This window comes from Leptopilina heterotoma, unplaced genomic scaffold (assembly GCF_015476425.1).
Source record: "Leptopilina heterotoma isolate Lh14 unplaced genomic scaffold, ASM1547642v1 Lhet_157, whole genome shotgun sequence".
NCBI lineage: Eukaryota > Metazoa > Arthropoda > Insecta > Hymenoptera > Figitidae > Leptopilina > Leptopilina heterotoma.
In genome coordinates, this window is record NW_025110871.1 from 293,431 (window position 1) to 318,585 (window position 25,155).

General features: G+C 29.4%; 1 protein-coding gene and 1 long non-coding RNA gene across 2 annotated transcripts in view; one reads left to right on the forward strand and one right to left on the reverse strand.

The window, feature by feature from the left end:
- Nucleotides 1-25,155, reverse strand: part of LOC122498687 (protein dachsous) — a 375,424-nt gene that overhangs the window by 285,630 nt on the left and 64,639 nt on the right. The window lies entirely within an intron of this gene.
- LOC122498689 lies at nt 7,959-8,881 on the forward strand. The gene is made up of 3 exons (XR_006301249.1): nt 7,959-7,987; nt 8,391-8,527; nt 8,740-8,881. It is a non-coding gene; the product is annotated as an uncharacterized LOC122498689 (long non-coding RNA).

The following is a 25,155-nucleotide window of genomic DNA, read 5'->3' on the forward strand; positions in this document are numbered from 1 at the left end:
ATTTTGGAAAATAAAGTAAAAAATCACGAAATAAATAAAAAAACAAGAGAAAAAGGCGAACGAGAAGAAGAAAATGAAAAGGGGAAACAAAAGAAACCTGACTATAATGAAACATAAAATAAATGAGAAGTAGAAGAGAAAAAAAATACGAAAAAATAAACCGATTTTTTGAGTATATTAGCGAATGGTCCGTTTATTCAGTGTGCGTGAAAGCGTAGACGGCAAATGATGGTTTCGGCATAACACGTTGTGATTTACATTCGCGCCTCGCATCTCGTTCTGTGAGGTATTCTGTATACGTTTTGAATACGTCACTACTATGGTCAATGTTCCAGGTCGTTCTTTCGCTCGATCGATGTTGTGACGTTTCGATCCCTATTATGCATAATATCCATCGAAAATATTTCCGTCATTTTTAATAATCATAAAACGACGACAAGTTCGAACAGTGTGAACGTCGACTCCTTTTCACTGTATTCATACGCATATACAAACTTAAACTCATACATTTATATAATAAAAATGTGTCCATATTACGAGCCCAACTCATTAAGAATGACGCCGCTTGTTAAAAATTCAAATTTCGCCATTTTCTCATCGTTTTTGTTGACATCATCTTTTGAAATCTTGTTAGGTAGAAATTAACTTTCATTATTCATGAAGAACATTAGTATTCGTATAATTTCCCTTTCATCAGTTTAAAAGCTTTTCGCTATCGGTATTTTTGCATAAAAAAAAATTTTTTATTTCTTAAACAGAGAACTATTTTAAATTTCGTTAATTAATATCTTTTCTCAAAAGAAAATTAGCGAGAAATTTCAAAAATTTATGCAAATCACAAAGGAACATAGAGTCAGAAAAAAATTTCAACTATAGACTAATATAGATTGCGTGCTTGGAAATGTCGTTACATGTTTTTTTTTTTTTTTTGAGTGAGTCGCCCTCTATACAATTACCAAATATCGAGGCGGCTTAAAAAAAACAGACGCCCACGTTCCTAATATATCTATATGTTAGTGCCCTACTGGCATTAGCGCCCTTCAAAAACTCCTAGACACCGAAATCGACGAAACAAAAAATCAAAAACAACAAAAAGCATAACCAAAAGAAACAGTATATTGGTTGTGTTCTCTAAAAAAAGGAAAGAGGAAGAAGAATAAACCACGAGAATTATCAGAAAGGCGTCTAGCCCCGAGGAAATAAGATCTCCGCGTAGCAATGCAATGCTCCGAATATTCCCCCAAATCACTGGGGCCGTCTCTTTCGGAATCGGAGAGACACGCAAGAGATTTTTGTGTGTGCTTCCCTATAATAAAGCAAAAGAAAAAAAAGACGTGCTTACTCAAAAAGGAGCAGAGTAGAAGAAAGAAGAATACCATAGTGAAAGATAAATTTTTGACCGGTACTCGAGAATTGTTTTCCTTTTTTTTACAAAATGACACGGTCGAAAATTACATAGGTCGCAGCAAAGGGAATTGGGAATAGATAATCGTGGTGTAGGTGCCCAGGACAAAGGAAATATCATCCTTCAGGCAAAAAAAAAAAAAAAAAGAAATATATATATACGCAATCATTTCGACTTTCATTTTATTGCGTTAGTTTTACTACCTTTGTTCCTATTTTTCTTTCTGAAATACCACTACTTTCTGGGTATTCAATTCCCATGACGAAATCAATTTTTGGAAATAGAAATATTTTTATTTTGCCATCTTTAGCTTATATCACAAAAATTTAATTTTATTTTTCCCATTTTTAAATAAATATTTAATCATTATTATCCTTCCGCAGAAATTAAAATTCTTCAAAACATTCAAATTCAATAACTGATCAAAAATTATTGCAAAACATAAAGAAATGGATCACTCTGAGTCTAAGACTCGGCGTGATCAATTTCTTCATGTTTTATAATAATTAAAGATGATCGGGTGATAAAATCATTTCATATTTCAAGAATATTATTACTGCAACTCCTTCAAAATTATTTTTAATCATTTCAATTCAATTGATATTTTCTAGAATTTTTAAAATAAAATTCTTCTTTAAATCAATTATTTTTAATAATAGGTATTTGAAAAAGTTCGTCTTAACAGTTTTAAAAAATGTTTACAATTCAATTTTAAGTAAAATTTCAATTCGAAATTCTTCAATTTAAATATACATTATTATAGATAATAAAAGCTTGAAATAATTTTTAAAAAATTTCGATTAAGCTTTTTAAAGAAAATTAGTTGCAAAGAATTTTTAATTAAAAGTATGAAAAATTTCGAGTTTCAAAGATTTTAATTTGAAACCTTTAGAAAATTCAATTAGTTTGAAAAATTGGAATTATTAGTAAATTCTCCAAAATTCAATTCTTATCTAAAACTTTAACTGAATTTCATTTTTAAATCAATTATTTTTATTAGAAAATTCTACGAGAATTCAATTATTTAAATTCAAACATATATAATTTATTGAATAATTGAATATTTCTTAAAATTAAATTCTTTCGACGAGTTTTAATAAAATTTTTAAGAATAATTTCATTTTTCGAAAATTTCGATTAAAATTGTATTAAAAATTTAAAAATAATTGAAATTCTGCAATGAGTTCTATTATTTATGAAAATAATTGAATTATTGTGATAAATACTATTATTTATGAAAATAATTGAATTTTGCCATGAATTTTATTATAAAATTCCTGAAAAAAATTTAATTTTGCAATGAATTTTATTCAAATTCTTTAAAATAATTGAATTTTGTGGAAGAATTTTGCTATTTATTTATATAAATATTTGAAATGTTGACGATTTTTTAATATTTTTTGAAAATAATTAAATTTTTGCGAAGAATTTTCTTAATTTTGAAAATAATTGAATTCTTAAAATGAATATTATTATTTATGAAAATAATTAAATTTTACCATGAATTTTATAAAAATTCCTGAATATAATTGAATTTCGGCAAAGAATTTTGCTACTTATAAAAATAATTGAAATGTTTACGAGAGTTTTAAAAAAAAATTTTGAAAATAATTGAAATTCTGAAAAGAATTTTCATATAAATTCTAAACATTTAATTTTTTCCAGTACTTTCAAGAAAAAATTCTGGTATTTTCCTAAATTCCTTGTCCTGTGGCAACCCTGAATAATATTTCAACAAATTTTTATACTCACAGTAACTTCCCAGTTTAATTATTCAAAAAGAACATACCTGGAACAGAAAGAAAATTCAAAATTAGTATAAATATTCTTTTGGGAAAATTTTATTAAAATCGTAAAATATTGAAAATCATTGAAATAAGAAAAATTTTCAAAAATAATTGAATTCTTGTGATGAATACTACTTATAAAAATAATATAATATGAAATTCCTTAAAATAATTGAATTTTATTGAAGAATTTTGCTTTTTATTTATAAGGATAATTGGAATGTTGACAATTTTTTTTAGATTATTTGAAAATAATTGAATTTTTGTAAATAATTTTATTACTTCTGAAAATAATTGAATTTTATTATTTTATTTTTCAATTATTTTCAAACTAATTGAATTCTTGTGATGAATAATATTATTTATCAAAAATAATTGAATTTGACAATGAATTTTATTAAAATTCCTGAAAATAATTGAATTTTATCGATGAATTTTGCTATTCATTTATAAAAATAATTGAAATGTTGACAATTTTTTTAATATTTTTTGAAAATAATTTAATTTCTCCGAAGAATTTTATAAATTTTAAAATAATTGAATTTTATTATTTGATTTTTCAATTATTTTCAAAATAATTCAATTCTTGTCATAAATACTATTATTTATTAAAAATAATTGAATTTTACAATGAATTTTATAAAAATTCCTAACTATAATTAAATTTCAGCGAAGAGTTTTCCTATTTAAAATTAGTTGAATTTTTTTTTTTTTAAAGAATTGCGTTAAAGTTTTGAAAATTGAATGATTGCATAAGGAGCACTATATATGGTTCAATTTATTTTCAAAGTTGCAATAACAGTATGCGCGGTCCTCTTCTCAAATTTTAACTTTTGATCTTTTTTAGGTTCCGTATTGGAACTTCTTTTTTAGAACATTAAATTAATTAATCAAAAATCTCTTTTCTTCTCTGCTTCCATTTTTTTAAAAACTATTCCCCCTCCCTCTTATAGGTACGGTCAAATGATTATCTAAGAAGAGCAGATTCTTCGGGTGTTTAGAGTAGGGGGAAAAAAATGGATAATAAAATTACGCCGATGTTTTTGTAGGTTTTGTAGTGATGTGAGAGTAGCCAGGCAATGCGCGTCTGATTACGATGTGTGAGAGGAACGCTTTAGTGATGCGCGTTCGCAAATCGACGAGTCCAGTAAATTTTGCCTGAGGCAAATCACTTTTAACGTAAATGAGAGGGATATTTTCGAAACTTGACGTATTTTGCAACCACGAAAATCAAAGAGGTTTGCATTTGCGTGCTAGACGGACATATGGATGAAAAATGTGAAAAAGCCATGATGTTAAGTGTATGAAATTTAGAGAGTAAGAGGGAAAGAGAGAGGGGGGTAATAAAGAACAAGCAGCAGGAAGAAATAATTGGATTTGAAAAAAGGGATTAAAAAAGCAAAAAAAAGAAGCACCTTGTGGAAATGGAAAGCAGAATGAGCAATTTTATGATCTCTTCAGGTAAAGGTGTCTTCTTTTTTTAAAACTATTTTAGTTTCTTTTGTCTCATCTTCTCTTATACTATTCTTATACAAAGACAAGACTTCTTCTGACATTTCTCTTCACTTTGCCGATCTTGAACCCCTCTCCCCTCATTCTCTTCTTTCCTTTTCCATTGCACGACTGCATCTGCAGGCAATTCGGAGCTTGGCTATAGCATTCCATTGCACCGCGAAGCCCAGTCATTTCGAAAAATACCCAGTCAAAATGATTCGACCGCTATTACGATGGACCCTCTCTCTCTCTCTCTCTCTCTCTCTCTCAACACCCGATCATAATTTCGCCTCTGCGCCCCTTTTCTCCTCCTCCTCTTCGTTAGAGGCCCGAAATCAATCGCGACTTCGTGGAACTTCCATAAAGTGAAAAGTTCAATCTCTCTCATCTTCATGAATGCCTTCAAATTTTCTTCAAACCGCTCGTATATATACTGTACAGAAGGAAATTATTCCCAAAGGTGTAATACACATCAAAATCAAATATTTAATAATTAATTCGAGCCCTACTTCATATGGTTTGCCATTCTTTGCCCATAGGTTCAAAATATTATATTTTTCCTTCTTTCCATAGTTCGACATACTTTTTGCAAAAGTTGAAAATAAAAGAAAATAGTTTTGCTTCTTCCCTATCCTTTGAGGTTTCTATTTTTTTGCCCACGTGAAGTATTTTTCGGAATGTAATCCAGGGTTGCGACGCTATTGCTCATTTCAAATTCCCTGATTTTTCCAGGTTAAAAAACGGAATTTTTCCAGGATTTTAAAATTTTTATTTTACAAAATTTTTAATTCAAACCTTTTTGACATTAAACAACTTAATTAATAAAAAAATTGTTATAAAACATAAAGAAATCGAGTCTTCGACTCGGAGCAATCGATTTCTTTATGTTTTATAATAAATAAAAATTACTTTCATCATTTCAATTTATTCAATTATTGATTTCCAGAATTTTTAACTAAAATTCTTCTTTAAATTAATTATTCATTCATTTTTAATAATTTTTGAAATATTTCTTTGAACATTATCAATTCCTTTTGTATTAACAATTCAATTTTACGAAATTTCATCGATTATTCGGAAATTCTCCTATCAAATATATATTAGAAAATAAAAACTTGAAATAACTTAAAAAAGATTCAATTCAACTTCTACAAAAAAATTAAATCTACACAATTTTAAGTTAAAAGTATGAAAAATTCAAACATTCAAAGATTATAATTTGAAACCTGCAAAAAAAAGATGGAGAACAAATTTTTTTTTAACCCCAAAAATTAAAAAGTTAATTTATTTAAACAAATTATATTTTGTAATTAAAATTTTGATCATTTATCTAAAGTACAATTCTTGAGGTAAACTCTCCTCCAATTTTTATTAAAATCGGTTCATCCGATCGCGAGTAATTAGCTATTTACTAAAACGCTACAAATAACTTTGACCTTGAATAACTTTGGCAAATATTCGAATTTCGGAAAACTATTTACAAGTTTTTATTATGCCATCATAGGCTATCGAAACATATAAGAATGAGAAAAATCCACCGACCCAATGAAAAATAGGGGCCCACTTCAGGAATTCTTACCCAATAGTAATTAAATAATAATAATAGTACTTAAATAATAACAATAATAATTAAACAATAATAATAAATAATAAATTCTGTACATTTTTGGTAATTCTTTTTTTTTCTAAATTGTAAAAATGAAAAATAGAAATGTTCTACTTTCGATTAGAGAAAACAATTCGGTTAACCAGTATATGGAATCGATTCTATAGTTGCTTGCTAGTTATTAATTTGTAATTCAAGTTCAAGTCCAGAGACTTAAATTTAAGAAGGGAGGGACCTTTGCAAAAAATAAGGTACAAGTCCAGTTAAATTTAAGAAGGGAGGGACCTCTGCAAAAAAAAAGGTTCAAGTCCAGAGACTTAAATTTGAGAAGGGAGGGACCTTTGCAAAAAAAAAAGGTTCAAGTCCAGAGACTTAAATTTGAGAAGGGAGGGACCTTTGCAAAAAATAAGGTACAAGTCCAGTTAAATTTAAGAAGGGAGGGACCTTTGCAAAAAATAAGGTACAAGTCCAGTTAAATTTAAGAAGGGAGGGACCTTTGCAAAAAATAAGGTTCAAGTCCAGAGACTTAAATTTGAGAAGGGAGGGACCTTTGCAAAAAAAAAGGTTCAAGTCCAGAGACTTAAATTTGTAATTCAAGTTCAAGTCCAGAGACTTAAATTTAAGAAGGGAGGGACCTTTGCAAAAAATAAGGTACAAGTCCAGTTAAATTTAAGAAGGGAGGGACCTTTGCAAAAAATAAGGTTCAAGTCCAGAGACTTAAATTTAAGAAGGGAGGGACCTTTGCAAAAAATAAGGTACAAGTCCAGTTAAATTTAAGAAGGGAGGGACCTTTGCAAAAAATAAGGTTCAAGTCCAGAGACTTAAATTTGTAATTCAAGTTCAAGTCCAGAGACTTAAATTTAAGAAGGGAGGGACCTTTGCAAAAAATAAGGTACAAGTCCAGTTAAATTTAAGAAGGGAGGGACCTTTGCAAAAAATAAGGTTCAAGTCCAGAGACTTAAATTTAAGAAGGGAGGGACCTTTGCAAAAAATAAGGTACAAGTCCAGAGACTTAAATTTAAGAAGGGAGGGACCTTTGCAAAAAATAAGGTTCAAGTCCAGAGACTTAAATTTAAGAAGGGAGGGACCTTTGCAAAAAATAAGGTACAAGTCCAGTTAAATTTAAGAAGGGAGGGACCTTTGCAAAAAATAAGGTTCAAGTCCAGAGACTTAAATTTGAGAAGGGAGGGACCTTTGCAAAAAAAAAAGGTTCAAGTCCAGAGACTTAAATTTGTAATTCAAGTTCAAGTCCAGAGACTTAAATTTAAGAAGGGAGGGACCTTTGCAAAAAATAAGGTACAAGTCCAGTTAAATTTAAGAAGGGAGGGACCTTTGCAAAAAATAAGGTTCAAGTCCAGAGACTTAAATTTAAGAAGGGAGGGACCTTTGCAAAAAATAAGGTACAAGTCCAGAGACTTAAATTTAAGAAGGGAGGGACCTTTGCAAAAAATAAGGTTCAAGTCCAGAGACTTAAATTTGAGAAGGGAGGGACCTTTGCAAAAAATAAGGTACAAGTCCAGTTAAATTTAAGAAGGGAGGGACCTTTGCAAAAAATAAGGTTCAAGTCCAGAGACTTAAATTTAAGAAGGGAGGGACCTTTGCAAAAAATAAGGTACAAGTCCAGTTAAATTTAAGAAGGGAGGGACCTTTGCAAAAAATAAGGTTCAAGTCCAGAGACTTAAATTTGTAATTCAAGTTCAAGTCCAGAGACTTAAATTTAAGAAGGGAGGGACCTTTGCAAAAAATAAGGTACAAGTCCAGTTAAATTTAAGAAGGGAGGGACCTTTGCAAAAAATAAGGTTCAAGTCCAGAGACTTAAATTTAAGAAGGGAGGGACCTTTGCAAAAAAAAAGGTTCAAGTCCAGAGACTTAAATTTGTAATTCAAGTTCAAGTCCAGAGACTTAAATTTAAGAAGGGAGGGACCTTTGCAAAAAATAAGGTACAAGTCCAGTTAAATTTAAGAAGGGAGGGACCTTTGCAAAAAATAAGGTTCAAGTCCAGAGACTTAAATTTAAGAAGGGAGGGACCTTTGCAAAAAATAAGGTACAAGTCCAGAGACTTAAATTTAAGAAGGGAGGGACCTTTGCAAAAAATAAGGTTCAAGTCCAGAGACTTAAATTTAAGAAGGGAGGGACCTTTGCAAAAAATAAGGTACAAGTCCAGTTAAATTTAAGAAGGGAGGGACCTTTGCAAAAAATAAGGTTCAAGTCCAGAGACTTAAATTTGTAATTCAAGTTCAAGTCCAGAGACTTAAATTTAAGAAGGGAGGGACCTTTGCAAAAAATAAGGTACAAGTCCAGTTAAATTTAAGAAGGGAGGGACCTTTGCAAAAAATAAGGTTCAAGTCCAGAGACTTAAATTTAAGAAGGGAGGGACCTTTGCAAAAAATAAGGTACAAGTCCAGAGACTTAAATTTAAGAAGGGAGGGACCTTTGCAAAAAATAAGGTTCAAGTCCAGAGACTTAAATTTAAGAAGGGAGGGACCTTTGCAAAAAATAAGGTACAAGTCCAGTTAAATTTAAGAAGGGAGGGACCTTTGCAAAAAATAAGGTTCAAGTCCAGAGACTTAAATTTGAGAAGGGAGGGACCTTTGCAAAAAAAAAGGTTCAAGTCCAGAGACTTAAATTTGTAATTCAAGTTCAAGTCCAGAGACTTAAATTTAAGAAGGGAGGGACCTTTGCAAAAAATAAGGTACAAGTCCAGTTAAATTTAAGAAGGGAGGGACCTTTGCAAAAAATAAGGTTCAAGTCCAGAGACTTAAATTTAAGAAGGGAGGGACCTTTGCAAAAAATAAGGTACAAGTCCAGAGACTTAAATTTAAGAAGGGAGGGACCTTTGCAAAAAATAAGGTTCAAGTCCAGAGACTTAAATTTGAGAAGGGAGGGACCTTTGCAAAAAATAAGGTACAAGTCCAGTTAAATTTAAGAAGGGAGGGACCTTTGCAAAAAATAAGGTTCAAGTCCAGAGACTTAAATTTAAGAAGGGAGGGACCTTTGCAAAAAATAAGGTACAAGTCCAGTTAAATTTAAGAAGGGAGGGACCTTTGCAAAAAATAAGGTTCAAGTCCAGAGACTTAAATTTGTAATTCAAGTTCAAGTCCAGAGACTTAAATTTAAGAAGGGAGGGACCTTTGCAAAAAATAAGGTACAAGTCCAGTTAAATTTAAGAAGGGAGGGACCTTTGCAAAAAATAAGGTTCAAGTCCAGAGACTTAAATTTAAGAAGGGAGGGACCTTTGCAAAAAATAAGGTACAAGTCCAGAGACTTAAATTTAAGAAGGGAGGGACCTTTGCAAAAAATAAGGTACAAGTCCAGTTAAATTTAAGAAGGGAGGGACCTCTGCAAAAAAAAAGGTTCAAGTCCAGAGACTTAAATTTGAGAAGGGAGGGACCTTTGCAAAAAAAAAAGGTTCAAGTCCAGAGACTTAAATTTGAGAAGGGAGGGACCTTTGCAAAAAATAAGGTACAAGTCCAGTTAAATTTAAGAAGGGAGGGACCTTTGCAAAAAATAAGGTACAAGTCCAGAGACTTAAATTTAAGAAGGGAGGGACCTTTGCAAAAAATAAGGTTCAAGTCCAGAGACTTAAATTTAAGAAGGGAGGGACCTTTGCAAAAAATAAGGTTCAAGTCCAGAGACTTAAATTTAAGAAGGGAGGGACCTTTGCAAAAAATAAGGTACAAGTCCAGTTAAATTTAAGAAGGGAGGGACCTTTGCAAAAAATAAGGTTCAAGTCCAGAGACTTAAATTTAAGAAGGGAGGGACCTTTGCAAAAAATAAGGTACAAGTCCAGTTAAATTTAAGAAGGGAGGGACCTTTGCAAAAAATAAGGTTCAAGTCCAGAGACTTAAATTTGTAATTCAAGTTCAAGTCCAGAGACTTAAATTTAAGAAGGGAGGGACCTTTGCAAAAAATAAGGTACAAGTCCAGTTAAATTTAAGAAGGGAGGGACCTTTGCAAAAAATAAGGTTCAAGTCCAGAGACTTAAATTTAAGAAGGGAGGGACCTTTGCAAAAAATAAGGTACAAGTCCAGAGACTTAAATTTAAGAAGGGAGGGACCTTTGCAAAAAATAAGGTTCAAGTCCAGAGACTTAAATTTAAGAAGGGAGGGACCTTTGCAAAAAATAAGGTACAAGTCCAGTTAAATTTAAGAAGGGAGGGACCTTTGCAAAAAATAAGGTTCAAGTCCAGAGACTTAAATTTGAGAAGGGAGGGACCTTTGCAAAAAAAAAGGTTCAAGTCCAGAGACTTAAATTTGTAATTCAAGTTCAAGTCCAGAGACTTAAATTTAAGAAGGGAGGGACCTTTGCAAAAAATAAGGTACAAGTCCAGTTAAATTTAAGAAGGGAGGGACCTTTGCAAAAAATAAGGTTCAAGTCCAGAGACTTAAATTTAAGAAGGGAGGGACCTTTGCAAAAAATAAGGTACAAGTCCAGAGACTTAAATTTAAGAAGGGAGGGACCTTTGCAAAAAATAAGGTTCAAGTCCAGAGACTTAAATTTGAGAAGGGAGGGACCTTTGCAAAAAATAAGGTACAAGTCCAGTTAAATTTAAGAAGGGAGGGACCTTTGCAAAAAATAAGGTTCAAGTCCAGAGACTTAAATTTAAGAAGGGAGGGACCTTTGCAAAAAATAAGGTACAAGTCCAGTTAAATTTAAGAAGGGAGGGACCTTTGCAAAAAATAAGGTTCAAGTCCAGAGACTTAAATTTAAGAAGGGAGGGACCTTTGCAAAAAATAAGGTACAAGTCCAGAGACTTAAATTTAAGAAGGGAGGGACCTTTGCAAAAAATAAGGTTCAAGTCCAGAGACTTAAATTTAAGAAGGGAGGGACCTTTGCAAAAAATAAGGTACAAGTCCAGTTAAATTTAAGAAGGGAGGGACCTTTGCAAAAAATAAGGTTCAAGTCCAGAGACTTAAATTTGAGAAGGGAGGGACCTTTGCAAAAAAAAAGGTTCAAGTCCAGAGACTTAAATTTGTAATTCAAGTTCAAGTCCAGAGACTTAAATTTAAGAAGGGAGGGACCTTTGCAAAAAATAAGGTACAAGTCCAGTTAAATTTAAGAAGGGAGGGACCTTTGCAAAAAATAAGGTTCAAGTCCAGAGACTTAAATTTAAGAAGGGAGGGACCTTTGCAAAAAATAAGGTACAAGTCCAGAGACTTAAATTTAAGAAGGGAGGGACCTTTGCAAAAAATAAGGTTCAAGTCCAGAGACTTAAATTTAAGAAGGGAGGGACCTTTGCAAAAAATAAGGTACAAGTCCAGTTAAATTTAAGAAGGGAGGGACCTTTGCAAAAAATAAGGTTCAAGTCCAGAGACTTAAATTTGAGAAGGGAGGGACCTTTGCAAAAAAAAAGGTTCAAGTCCAGAGACTTAAATTTGTAATTCAAGTTCAAGTCCAGAGACTTAAATTTAAGAAGGGAGGGACCTTTGCAAAAAATAAGGTACAAGTCCAGTTAAATTTAAGAAGGGAGGGACCTTTGCAAAAAATAAGGTTCAAGTCCAGAGACTTAAATTTAAGAAGGGAGGGACCTTTGCAAAAAATAAGGTACAAGTCCAGAGACTTAAATTTAAGAAGGGAGGGACCTTTGCAAAAAATAAGGTTCAAGTCCAGAGACTTAAATTTGAGAAGGGAGGGACCTTTGCAAAAAAATAAGGTACAAGTTTTTTTCATCGGCCATTTTCCCGCTACCACCCCCTTACACCTGTTGGAATTTCAGTTTAAAAAAAAGTGGAGTAGGGTGTCTATTCCTATGTTTTTTAGGTCGCTAAAACCAAAAAAGACTACCAAAAACAAATTCTTCCCTCCCTTAATCCCCAACAACCCCCTTAACACCCGAAAGGTGGGGGGTCGAAATTCGAATTTTCACGAAAAGTCGATTACGGTGTCTAAACCTACGTTTTTTGGGTCGCCGAAACCAAAAAAGACTACCAAAATCAAATCCTTTCCACCCTCAACATCCTACAACCCCCTGCAATAATTTTTGATAATTAATATTTAATTTTCAATCTCCCAAAAATCGGTTCGTTTTATTTGAAAAAAATTATTACAGGAAATTCTGCGATGAGTTTTATTATTTATGCGAAAATAATTGTAAATCTATAAAGTTCTTTTTTTTATTTATGAAAATAATTGAATTATTGCGAAGAAAAATATTGTAAAGGCAACTCTTTTAAAAATTGAATTAAGAAATTTGAATTAAAGAAAAATTAGATTTCAAGACAACTTTCTAGGATTCCAATCAAAATTTTCTGACTTTTCCAGGTTTTTTCAAGGTTTATAAAATTCCCTGACTTTTCCAGGTTTTCCATAGATTTGCAGGTTGCGTGGTAACTCTGAATTTAATCCTTTTATTTTTATGATCAACTGTTCTACTTTGTAGGTTCGTTACAAGTCAGTTGTGAGGGAAATTATTCTGTAAGAGAATTTAACAGATGTATAATGGTAGAATTTTGGACCAAATTATCCGCGTATGAAATGTCACTTCCGACAAGGGATTTAAGACTTTCTCCAAAATGATATTCGTGTTACATTCTTTTTATTTTTTGTTTCATTTGAACGTTATACATTTTCAGAAATGAAATTTCTGAAAGGTGTGTGTGTGTGTATGTGCTGTTTCGTTTTCTGATTTAATAAAGCATCTGTCCAGGATGGAGAGAAAATTGAAAGGCACATCTTTAGGTTTTAGGCGATCGCCTACGTTGCAAAATGTTTCACGCAGGACTTTTTAACGAGCAGCCAAGCAAATTGAATCTGGTCCTGAATCAGAGATCTCTCTCTCTCTCTCTTTCTTTTTCTTTTTCTCTTTCTCTTTTGCTGACACGATGCTCCCGTGATTTCGTGAGAGGGTAGCTTGATCGGCGCGGCGGTGCGGCAATGCGAAGGCGTGTGTATGTACACATATTATAAACGTATGGGGGATATATATAAAAGAAAGCCACGAGATCAGAACTCGTAAGCCCCGCAGTGTGTCCGTCAGTCCGGCTATATATCACGTGTAAACAACTCGGGTATTAGCATATCTGTATCTGTCCGGTGGTTGTCCTGCCAACTCTCTACCGGGGTGAACGCCTCCACCTTTATAACCCTCTCGAAAACTTGCTGGTCCTTTTTTTCGTTTGCCCCTTCTCTTTTGCCCCAACTCGTCGCTCCTCACCTTCCATTACTTTTCTCATTCTTTCCAACGTTGGTCCATCTCTGATTCCTGTCCGCAAGGCAAGATGGACCGGGGAGATTTGCGAAACGAACGACGATGACAAACAGAGTCAGGAGAACAATTCCACTTTTTCTTGCAAGTTTTATATTTATCTCAAATTTCAAAAAAGAGACAAAATTAATTAAATATTTGATTCTTGTGTGTATTACACACCTTTGGGAATAATTTTCTTCTGTACATAATTTAAGGTAAAGGTTTATCCCAATTATCGAACGCTTTTTCAACTAACTCAGAGTTGCCATGCAACCTGGAAACCTGAAATACCTATGTAAATGTCAGGGAATTTTATAAACCTTGTAAAAAACCTGGAAAAGTCAGCGAATTTTGATCGAAATCCTGGAAAATTATTGTTTTCCAAAGTTATTGTGCATATTCTTGAAATCTAATTATTCTTAAATATTTCAAAATTAATTCAATTTAAAAATAATCAATTCTAATGTAATTCAATTATTTTCATAAAATAATCCAATTTTCTAAACAGATTCAATTATTTTTATAATTTTTCTAATACTCATCGCAGAATTTCAATTATTTTTACTACAATATTTTAATCGAGTTCATCGAAAAATGCAATTATTTTTAAAACTTTTATTTAAATTCGTCAAAGGAATTCAATTATTCAAGAATTTAATGTTAAAAATCTTCTCAAGAATATAAATATTTTCAATACAAATTTATTTAAATTTTTCGAAATAATTTAATTATTTTTAAAACTTTTTAATAAAAGTCTTCTAAACAAATCAATTCTTCTTAAAAATTTTAATAAAATTATTCCAAGAATTCAATTATTTGCAAAAGTTATAACAAAATTCTTATCAAAAATTTAATTATCTTCAAAATAACAAAATTTTGTGCAAAAATTACATTATTTTCAAAAAAATTTAATAAAATTCTTTTCAAAATTTCATTTATTTTTATAAATAATAAAATTTTTCTCCAAAATTTCAATTATTTTAAAAGCTTTTCTCAATTTAATCAAATTTTTTTTACAGAGATTCAATTATTTTTAATACAATTTTAATTTAATTTCTCGAAAAATGAAATTATTCTTTAAAATGTTATTAAAATTCGTCAAAAGAATTTTAAATACAATTTTAAAAATTTGTTGATGAAATTCTTTATGAGAGTTATAGTAAAGGAGAATGAAACGAAAACATTCGGACAGATAGTTTTTAAAAATTAGTTTACTCCAACGTTTCGAAATCTAAATGATTTCCTCTTCAGGGAGTCTATAAAAATATAAAATAATATACAAAAAATATAAAACAATATACAAAAAATAAACAATATACAACAAAATATAAAAATAATATAAAACAAAAAATAAAAATAATATATAAAAAATAAATAAAATAATATACAAAAATTATATACTTAACATTCGTCAATCAAAAACAAAAAATAAAAAATTATAAAAAAAAATTATAAAAAATATATACTTATTCGTCAAACAGAAATTTATAAAATTTAAAAAATATATAAATATGAGAGTTGAATTTTAAAAAACATTTAATTCTTCAATAAATTATTTATTTTTGTATTTAAGAAGAAATATTTTTAAAAAATTCGTCTCAAGAATTCAATTATTTTTAAAAGTAATAAAATTCTTCGCGGAAATTAAATTATAATCAAAAGTTTTAAAAATTTATTGTCAAAATTTCAATATTTTTATAAATATTAAAATTTTTCTTCAAAATTCAATTATTTAAACAAATTTTAATAATAATCATGGCAATATTTCAATTATTTTCCAAAATTTTGATAAAATTTTTGTTAAAATTTCAATTATTTTCAAAAACTTTTCTCAATTCAATCAAATTTTTTACAGAGATTCAATTATTTTTAATAAAATTTTAATCTAATTTCTCGAAAAATGAAATTATTCTTAAAAATTTTATTGAAATTCTTCAAAGGAACTTTAATTATATACCTATTTAAAAATCTGTTGATAGAATTCTTTAAATGAGAGTGCAATTTTAAAAAACATTCAATTCTTCAATAAATTATTTTTTTGTATTTAAATAATTGAATTGTCGTAAAATTTTCTAATAATAATTGATTCAAATATGAATTTCAGTTAAAACTTTAGATAATAATTGAGTTTTGAATAGGTTTCAAATTATAATCTTTGAATGTTTGAATTTTTCATACTTTTAACTTAAAATTGTGTAGATTTAATTCTTTGTAAAAGTTGAATTCAATCCCCTAGTAGAAATTTGTCGTGGCATGACTAGATTTATTCAAGTTACTGTACAGTTTTAGTCATGGAAGTTTAATCTAGCTTAACTGGCGAATTACTAGACAGCTACTGCATAACACTGTTAAAGAAAATATAAAGTTGAACTTGATTATTACTGCATAGAAGTCCTGTACAGTTATTTTCATGGCACTGTCGAGGCGTTCCGAGAAATGATGTTCCAAAGTTTGTCGTGGCGTTAGCGCTACCGCCAGTTTCAGTAACTAAACAGTTGTGTATTGACATTTTCGAAATATTTTCTATAAAATAAATCTTTTGGTTTTACACTTTATAGTTTTTATAATTTTAATTTTGTTCTTTTATTTTACTGTTGACAACTAAATAACAAATTTTTTAAATTATTTAATATTAAAATTTTGATTTAATAATAAAAATTTCTTTTCAATCAAAATTTATTTTTAATGAAAATTCCTTTAGAAAAAAAAAATTTTTTTAAAATTCGCTTCAATTAATTGAGTTAATTAAAATAACTAATTTTTTAAATTCAGAAGACAATTTCTTTTCAAGATTATATACTCTTATTATATGTATAAATATTAATTTAACAAACCTGTTACATACAAAAAGTTAGAATTGGTCCAATAAAGTGAGGTTATGTTTTACATTGATGAATTGACGTTGACATATGTATAGCTCTCCGATCTGAATAACAGAACTGTCTATAATTAATGACAGTAGACAGTAACAATTTATTACTAATTCCTTACGGAAAAAATAGACATAATTCTAGTTACACCCGCGAATTATTTCTTTCAGTGTATACTCTGATGTATTTATGGAAAATGTCTACACAACACTGTTCAGTTGCTGGACTGACGGTAGCGCTAACGCCACGACAAACTTTGAAACATAATTTCACGGAACGCCTAGACAGTACCATGAGAATAACTGGACAGACAGAACTTCTATACAGTAATAATCAATAAGTTCAACTTTAGAGTGTTATGCAGTAGCTGTCCAGTAATTCGCCAGTTGAGCTAGAAAAGATGAAAAAGGGAACTGCTTTACCTGCCGGTAGAGTATGGTTCTTATTTTTCCGGAATCGTCCATCGACTAGAACGGCCGTGATGCGTAAAGCGTGCGTTTAGGTATTTCGTCCCAGTGTGACCCGAGTTCGCTCCCCGAAACCGCTAGATATTTTTCGTTTGAACTGAATTAATTCTTCATATTAGGGTTTACTTATAAGTTTGTAGTGTGATAAAATAATAATATTTATTTCAGTGTTGTGCTTAATTAAAGGAAAAAGTGAATGTTGTTTAATGTAAAAAAATGACATGTGTTCAAGAATCAGTAATTTTTATATTTTTTTTTAATTATGTAGTTATTTAAAAATAATTTTACAGATAATTTATTATAAATCATTTATTATACGGAACAATAGATACACCAACAGTAAAAATATAGTTTCGTAAAATTTTAATTTATTTAATTTGTTGACAAAAAAATTTAACGTTATATTTTCAAATTTGTACGTGTTTAATACGTAACGTCAATATAAAGAAAGTTTTGACATTTCCAAGTGAATTATTTTGTATAGTTTTTCTACAGGACTGATGATCAGAAACTGTAAAATTTGACTGGACAATAACTTGAAGAAATTAGCGTGACATCACTTTATAGTTTTTAGCCAGTTTAACTGTAAAGTGCCTCGAAATTTTCCAGTGGAACTGTCCAGTGCCCTTAAAGATACTATGACAAATTTCTACTAGGGTCTTTTTTAAGTTATTTCAAGTTTTTATTTTCTTATTTGATTCAAGAATTTCCGAATAGTCGATTAAATTTCATAAAATCGAATTGCAGACAAAAAAATTTGAAAATTTTCACAAAAATTTTTCAAAAATTATTAAAAATGAATGAATAATTAATTTAAAGAAGAATTTTAGTTAAAAATTCTGGAAAACAATAATTGAATTGAACTAATGAAAGTAATTTTGAAGAAGTTACAGTAACAATATTCCTATAATATAAAATAATGATTTTATCAGTCGGGCAATTTTAATTATTATAAAACATGAATACATTGATTGCTCCGAGTCGAAGACTCGGAGGGATCCATTTCTTCATGTTTTGTAGCAATTTTTTATAAATTCTTTAATTTCAGAAAGGTTTGAATTTGAAATTTTTGAAAATATAAATGTACTTTTAAAAACCTGGAAAATTCCGTTTTTAACCTGGAAAAGTCAGGGAATTTAAAATGAGAAAAACTTGTTTTTTCCGCATAGTTTTTCTAGATTTTTACCATAGTCTAAAAATTTACTAGAAAAATAAAAATAAAAATTATGATCCAACAGATGTTTTATTACAAAAGACAGAATTTTTTCTCAATGAATGTATATACATATATACAGAAAGAAACATTTATATTACAATTAGGATTTATCGTTTAGCGAAATATCCTAACGAGGAAATTATCAGGGTACAGGTAAAAAGGCTTAACCCAACATTTATTTCAATTGGACAGACGTACGTTTTTATTTGACTTGTCGAATTATATTGCTAATGTCAAGACTCATCCAAAATTTACGAGTGGTAACAACAAAATCTAATAAATTTCTCTACGATAAAGGTAATATATTCAATATTTATTCGATGTTGAACTATCAATCATTATTAACACCTACACTTCACACACAGAGTTCATATGTATATATGTATATAGAAAATTTTTGTACTTAATTCAATAAAACTCTCCCGTGGTCCTTATAAATATTATCCGCTCTTTCTCTCTCTCTCTCTTCTTAACTCTCAAGATATCACACGCGCTTTATGAATCACATTTTAGTCATTCTTCAGAGTTTTCATCCTTTAAATCTTCATTTTAATCTTCTACACCCCTTTTTTTTATGAATTACGATTGAGAAAAAAATCGTCGTCGGCATTTTACTAATTTTTCAAAATTCGGATCTAATGGAGCGAATTAATTTTTGAAACTAGTTACCAGAGAATTTTGAGGTCCCTCAGTTTGGGGTGTTTGGAGAGAGGGTAAAAATAAGGACTCATTTAGAATAAATGATGTGTGAATAGAGTTGGCGATGGTCGTGAATGAGAGGGTCGACAAACTCTCCTTTTCTCTCTTTCTCTCTCTTTATATTCTTCCTGGATTTTGACCGTAGGCACACGCGCGCCTCATCTACATTTCTTTATATGCGAAAGGTTTTATCTCTGGTTTATTTTGAGTGCTCGTAAATAATCAACGAAATATAATGGATGGTATTTCTGAAAGGGTTCCTCGATGATTATTCTTTTGACCTTCGTGTATATATATATTTTTTACAAGATCCTAGAATTCTTCGTTTCCTATATATTTTTATATGTACCGTTTACACTAGAATAGCGTTATTATTATAGGTGTTTTTACTAAATTATGGATCGTTAAGAGATTTTATGGTCTTCTGTTGGTATAAGATTGTTCTGCTCTTTTTTGTTTCTGAAATTTTCTTTTAAGTTTAGTTTACTTTTATAAAATGACAGAGAATGGTTTGCGGTTTTCGTCTCAATTCTAAATGGTGTTTAAAAATGGATTTGAATATTTTTCGTCTCCTTCAATTCGAAGAGTGCGACGACGACGAGGACGCGGCTTATCGGGTTTTATGCGAACGATGCCATGGCAAGATCATCGTAAAACCTACCTACTTACGGAGTCGTCGATACGGGTCTTGAATGTGATTTTCTCCTTCTCAGTCATCTCCTTTCTCTTTTGGTAATTTTTTTTTTTTTTTTTTTTTGAGGAAGGGTGACGTTCTGTGATGATGCCGCTATTTTTAAGGATGTAATCTTTATACGCAGGATCAATTGGTTCAGGGAAAAGTTTGTCTGGAAGGAAAAAGGGGATTGAGATTTGTAAATAGGTATTAAGTTCCGCGACAAGTCACCTGACACCAAACCCGACTCTACTATACGAAGCGGAAAAAGAAAAGTTACAACTTGCTCAAAACGTGTTATGTATGTTGAATATATTTGGTAATGTAAAAATAAAAATCGTATTTATTTTACACACACAGTTTTTATCGTCAAATTTTGAATAATCATTTTTGGTTTTTAATTATAAATTATGATTTTTAATCATTATAAATAAAAACCAAAAATGTTTCATAAAACTAAAAAATCAGTATATAATTAATTGAAGAAGTCCAAAAGAAGTGGAAGTTTATATAAAAAAAAAAGATTCTGATGATGTATCAAGGATCTCTTATAAACTCTTGTATGGGATCATTGTTGCTCGGTAATCATTTTCGTCATCATCGCACTCCTCGTCTTCTCCTTCTTCTCGGAAGCGATCCCGTGCCCGGTGAGGTAATTGCAGTGATTATATGCTTTGCACCCCTCGTCGCTTTCATCCAAACTTGGCGTGTCTTTCTCAAATTCAAAAACTCATTTCGTCCCGTAAACTGACCGAGTGCAACCGATCTTTCTTTTTTTTCTGGGTATTTCCCCCCTCTCTTCTTAACTCTACCTGCATGTCTCTCTCTCTCTCTCTCTCTCTCTCTCTCTCGACTTTGCCCCATTTTTCTTACAGTTTATATATTTCTTCTCTCAAGAACTGGTAATGATTTTTTTATTGCATCCGAACAGATGGAATACATGAAAAGTGCGAAACATGCAATGGGATTTTAAAATCAAAGAAACGGATGATTTGGAATTTTTTTTCTCTTGAAACAGTTTTTATGTATCACTTTTATTTTATTGTATAACCAATATTCAGTGGTGTGTTATATAGATGTTTGCCATTCTTGGCAAAATAATTATTCGATCCGAAAACTAGAACCACTTGTAACAATAATAATCTCCGCATTAAATTTAAATCTTCAGATTCCAACACAACTACTTCTTTTGGATCAATAATAAAAGCTCCGAATAAACAAAGAAAAAAAAAACATTCAATAATTGGAAAAATGAATACATTGTGATACGAGTTCTCTCTCCGAATGGAAAAAGTGATATCAACGACTGGAAGGAAAAGAAGAAATAATTGAGTGACTCAAATGCGTGGATAGGAAAAGGCACCAGCGAGAGCATTGATTTCTCGTTCGTCTATGGCCGCGCGGATGTATAAAGGGGGAAGCAAGAAAGATAGGAGAAGAAACTGAGATAGAAATAGAGAGTGAAGGTATAAGGTATATACAAGGAAAACATGTAAGGAGAGAAAGAGAGAAAGATGTCGAGATTGAACCGTAAAATGAGAAACAATTAAGCTTTTATAGAGTTACAATCCAAGAGGCAGCCAAAGAGAGATGCCGTTCCCTCTCTTGGTCTTCACAGCGGTCTGTTACAACTTGTTACAACCCTCAAGGTCGAGAATGTGCGGGAGAAAGAGAAAAGAAGGAAGGGATATCCGATAGGTGCCTAGATTTTTATGCGGTCACGCGTATGCGTGCAATCGTCAAGTGAGTGCGCAACACATACGAACACCAAATACAAACGCACATATTCTCAAGAGCCCACTGTCGCGATATCAATTTATGTGAATTTATCCTGGTATAGGGTACCAGTTACACGCAGAGCAAACCCACCATAAGGTTCACGAGCATGACGAACCACTCTCATCTTCTTTTTCATCGTCTCTCGCAAACTAACCATCGATCTCACATTAAAACCTTCCCGCATTTCTCGCATTTCGCGTTCAACCGATAAATATTTCCTCTCTATGGCTGCTAAATTCGTTATTATTCTTATTGTCATAATTATTTTTATTATTATTCTATTAATTTTTATTAATAGTATTAATATCCTTATACTTTTCGGTTAAATTTTAATTTTGTCATCCGCCATATTGGATCCGACATTTTGAATTTTGAAAAACTGATGGGACCACTGTCGAAGCAGAGCTCGAACCAGTAAAAGTATTTAAAAATATGGGCTTTAAGGACCAGAAATGAAAAATTACGGATCATTTACGGACCAATTTATTACTGACAAATATATAACCAGCAGTCCGAGTCAAGTTATGGAACATTTTACTTAAAACCGTATAAATTTAATTTTTTCATAACTATAAAACAAGGAGAAATGATCCATTTCTTTATGTTTTATAATCAGTAAAGATGGCCTGTGATAAAATTATTATTTTATATTATAAGAATATTGTTACTGTAACTCCTTCAAAATTATTTTCATCATTTCAATTCAATAATTATACTTTCTACAATTTTTAACTAAAATTCTTCTTTGTATCAATTACTTTTAATAATTTTTAAAAAAGTCACAATCTATTTTTCGTGTTTTTCTAAATTAAGTAGTAAAAACAAATTTTAGTCAGACGTCATATCGTATTTTTCGTAATATTACAAAATAATTATAGTAAAAAATGTTTTGGTCAGACGTAATACCACATTTTTAGTATTTTTCAAAATTAAGTAGTAAAAATAAATTTTAGTCAGACTTAATATCATTTTTTTGTTTTTTCTAAATCAAAAAACAAAAACTTAAAATAACTTTAAAAAAAAATCCGCAATATTAAACTTTTTCAAAAAAATTCATTTCAAAATTCAATTTTTTTCTTAAAATTCAGACTATATTGCTTTTAATATTCAATTATTATCTAAAATTTTAACTAAAACTTCTTTTCAAATTAATTTTTATTAGAAAATTCTACTAGAATTCAATTATTAAAAAAAACAAAAATATTAATAATTTATTAAATAATTGAATGTTTCTTTAAATTCAATTCTCATATAGAATTTTATCAACAAACTTTTAAATAATTATATTCTCGGAGTACTTGATGTCTTCATGTTTTATAATAATTGAAATTTCCATAAAATTTTTTAGAAAAAATTAAATTATTTACAAAAATTTTAATAAAATTCTGTGCAAGAATTAAATTATTTTTACAAGTAATAAAATTTTTTACTTGAATTCAATTATTTAAAAAAATGTAATAAAATTCGTTGTGTAAGAATTCAATTATTTTCCTAAATAATACAATTATTTTTCATAGGATTTCAATTATTTTTAATACAATTTTAAATGAATTCCTCGAAAAATGCAATTAATTTCAAAAGTTTTTTGCAAGAGTTCAATTACATTTGATAAATAATAAAATTCTTGGCTGAAATTAAAATATTTTCAAAATCTACTGTATTTCAATAAAATTTCTAAAAAGTATTCAATTATTTAAAAAATAGTAATAAAATTCGTTGCAAGAATTCAATTATTTAAAAAATAGTAATAAAATTCGTTGCAAGAATTCAATTATTTAAAAAATAGTAATAAAATTCGTTGCAAGAATTCAATTATTTTAATAAATAATAAAATTCTTTTCAGGGTTTCAATTATTTAAAATCAAATAATAAATTTCGATGCAAGAATTCAATTATTTTTATAAATAGTAAAATTCTTCACAGGATTTCAATTATTTAAAAAAAATGGAACAAAAATTTGTTGCAAGAATTTAATTATTTCTTTAAATAGTAAAATTCTTCACAGGATTTCAATTATTTTTAATACAGTTTTTAATTAATTTTTCGAAAATATTCATTTTTAAATCAATTTTTATTACAAAATTCTACTAAAATTCAATTATTTGAATACAAAAATAAATAATTTATTGAATAATTGAATGTTTCATAAATCAATTCTCCTAAAGAATCTTATCAACAAATTTTTAAATAATTAAATTCTTTGGGCAAAATTTAATAAAATTTGTAAGAATAATTCTTGAAAAATAATACATTTTTCGAGAAATTCGATTAAAATTGTATTAAAAATAATTGAAATTCTGCGATGAGTTTTATTATTTCTGAAAATAATTGAGTTCCTAAAAAAAAATTTATTTACGAAAATAATTGAATCTCTGTAAAAATTTTATTATTTATAAAAATAATTGAATTATTGTGAAGAAATTTATAAAAAGTTTGTAAATAATTGAATTCTTGAAAAAATTTTTATTACTTTTTTGAAAATAATTAAATGTTGGCGTAGAATTTTATCAAAATTTTTTTTAAATAATTGAATTCTTTTGGAAAATTTTATTAAAATAATAAATATTAATAATCATTTAATGGAGGAAAATTTTTAAAAATAATTGAAATTTTGCCAAGAATTGTATTAAAATTTTTGAAAATAATTGAATTTCACAGAAGAATTTTAATATTTCTAAATCTACTTAAAATTTTGACCAGAATTTTTTAAAATTTTTGAACATAATTGAATTTTTACACTTATATACTTCAATTGCAGTAATTTTTTTCTTGTCCATTCAATACAAAATTCGCCTAATGATCAAAATATATTACTTTTACTTTTTTCCCATAAAACATTTCTAATATTTCAAAATATAAAAGTAAAAAAATTACCTCTTTTATATATATAGGAGAAATGTAGAAAAAATATCCCTGTCATCTTTGATTTAATGGAAGATAATCAGTGCAAATGTTATACTCGTGAAGTTGGATGTATAAACGCAACAGGTTTTCCATTTAATATCGCTAGTCGACTTACCTGAAACAAGAAAAAAAAATGCACAGTGTTAAGATTTATTAAATCCATACAGGGAACAGGTAAGTGCAGTTGTCAACATTTCTCAAGTTAACGAAAAATTTTTTAATTGACAAAAAAAAGAAGGAAAAAAACATTCGTCTAATCGGTTAAATCATATTATACGCCAATCAAAATTTCACTCAATTATTTTTCTAATCTTTTAAACATATTATCAAATTGCTTTATTTCTTTATTGATTATATGTACGTGTTTCAATTTTTTCCAAAGTATACTTGAATTTTATCTTTTAGAGTAATTATACATGTTTCTTACAATTTTTATATTTTTAGATTTGAAAAAAGAATTTTTTTTTAAGAGTTTGTTTATGTATTTAATTTACCTGAAGAAAAATATATATATATGGAAAAATTACTTTAATTTGAACTAAATTCTCCATTATTGCCCAAGGTCAATAAAGTCCCCATTATTGCCCCAGGGCAATAATGGTCACTTTATTGACCTTGGGCAATAAAGGGCACTTTATTGACCTCGGGCACTTATTATTATTACCCTAGGGCAATAATGGTCACTTTATTGACCTCGGGCACTTATTATTACCCTAGGGCAATAATTGGCACTTTATTGACCTTAGGCATTTATTATTGACCTCGGGCACTTATTATTACCCTAGGGCAATAATGGTCACTTTATTGACCTTGGTTACAGGTCGATAAAGTACTCATTATTACCCTAGGGTAATAATGGTCACTTTATTGACCTGGGCACTATGGCAAGCTTTATATTTTATAACATATATATTAATGAATGAATAAATGTTGAACAGTGATAAATTAATTTGAGAGTGTGAAGAAAAATAATGGTATGATCCAATTTAATCATAAAAGTGTGATGACAAAACGAGTTTAATATAGAGGCAATTCACTTTTTCTCCACAGTGTGCAAGGCGTCATCAGG